General features: G+C 29.9%; 1 long non-coding RNA gene across 1 annotated transcript; it reads right to left on the bottom strand.

Annotated features, from left to right (window-relative positions):
- Positions 1 to 423: 423 nt before the first annotated feature.
- LOC107363958 (uncharacterized) lies at positions 424 to 1,819 on the bottom strand. Its single transcript, XR_001569022.3, has 4 exons — positions 1,592 to 1,819; positions 1,391 to 1,509; positions 1,277 to 1,308; positions 424 to 922 (listed from the first exon to the last, which is right to left on the bottom strand). It is a non-coding gene; the product is annotated as an uncharacterized LOC107363958 (long non-coding RNA).

Raw genomic sequence — 1,819 nt, 5'->3', positions numbered from 1 at the left:
CTTTATCAAATTATGTGATTCAAAAGCAATATAAGGTTGAAAGATTTTAACCTGCAAAAAAGGCAAAATTTAAGGCAATTTAGGAGTTATTTAGGAAAAGATTAATAATTAATCTTTAATGGTTTTCCTGCAACTTGGTGAGCTTTTAATGTAAAAATGGTTTTCTTGTTATATTAATAGTTTCAATCAACAAATAACCAATAAACTGTATTTAACTTGTATTTTCAATCACTTGTAACCTGTTTATTTATTATAAGTTTATGGTTAAAACTCATTCCAATGATGGCTTTTGCTTGCTTACCGTTTGATTACTTACAATATATATTTTTATATATATTAAGCTGTATTTTACCTTTTAATTTAATTTATCCATTGAAAATGGTTTACTTTTAATGAAAAAAGCGAAGGCAGGAAAAGGCACAGTTAAAACATATACTAAATGAAATTTAATCAAATGTTAAACTTGATGTTAATTACTTGCCAATAAAATGAAACTTGTAATTTCTCATCAAAGTTAAGTCTCGTTTTTTTGCATCTGTTTTCCTCTTTTACCATCATTTGCAGTAAAATTGAATCAAATGATGAAGAGAAGAGGTAAAATGAAAATTGCTGCCTTTTCGTGTGTTGAGAGACTCACATTAATTGAATAATTGAATACAATAAATGCACATAACGTATATCCAAACAATATATCGTTCACAATGGCTCCTAATATAAAGGTAATTGAGAAAAATGGTAATAAATTGAAAATTAACTGAGGTATTTGTTGGAGTAAATAGGTAAACCTGAGGTGCCAAATTGAGTGAAAAATGCGTAGTTCCTTGTGAGAATTGAATAGTATTAAGTGAGACTCGATGAGACCGTGAAATGGGATCTCATTAGGGAGTCAATTCAAATTAATGGTAACCAGCTAAATGAAAATCTATGTCAGAGAAAAAAGAGAGAAAGAAAGAGAATTAGAAATCGCTGGAGAAAGGATGAAAAGGAGAGGTTGAAGGCAATTGAGCGTGGAGAGATGAGGATGAAAAAAGGAGAAGAAAATAAATTAGTGAAGACTTGAAAACGAATGACTGTTACTCGTAAATAAAACCAGTTTAATTGAGTTAATTAAGTTTGCATTGACTTTTGTATGAGCAAAGACTCAAATCAAGATCAGATGCAAATAGCTTTGCTTTCTTTCCCTTTGCATTCATCCTCTTCTCCTTTTTGCTGCTTGCATTTTAATTCCAGAGAACCATTAGGTCTTCTCATCATCAAATATAATTATCATTGTTACCATTTTGTCCTCGTAAATAGCATTAACATCATCTAGTTGTAATCAGGCGAAAGAGAGAGAGAGAGAAGAAAAAAAACTAAAATTAACAGACACATTCAAAGTTAGTTGACTTACATTTCTGGTGAAATTTTTTCCCCTTTCTGTCTTAAATATCTGTGGCCATATTAACGATCCACTTGATGTGTAACCATATTTATGATTGATAATCAGAGCAATACACGTCAACTTCAAGCCTTGTTAGCAAAAACGGAGAAGAAGAAGAAAAAACAAAATTATTTCATGATTTCATTTTGAACAAGTTGAAAGAAAACAAACCAAAAATCCGTTGAGTTAACCCGTTCTGGTTCTTAACTTTACATCGTAACTGTTGATAACTTGGTAACAATAAACCATAAAATGACACACAATTACAACATAGTTAAACTGAGCACAATTTTTGAGAAAAGAGCAAATAAATTAAAGAGAGGAAATGATTATCAATCTATCAATTAATAATTAAAAACTTAATTAAAAAAGCTAAGCCAGCTGTTAAGTAACCAAACT

Source organism: Tetranychus urticae, chromosome 3, assembly GCF_039701765.1.
Source record: "Tetranychus urticae isolate SD_2017Ah chromosome 3, NJAU_TeUrti_SD_1.0, whole genome shotgun sequence".
Taxonomy (NCBI): domain Eukaryota; kingdom Metazoa; phylum Arthropoda; class Arachnida; order Trombidiformes; family Tetranychidae; genus Tetranychus; species Tetranychus urticae.
The sequence above is the reverse complement of the archived record's forward strand: the minus strand, read 5'-3'. Positions and strand labels throughout refer to the sequence as shown.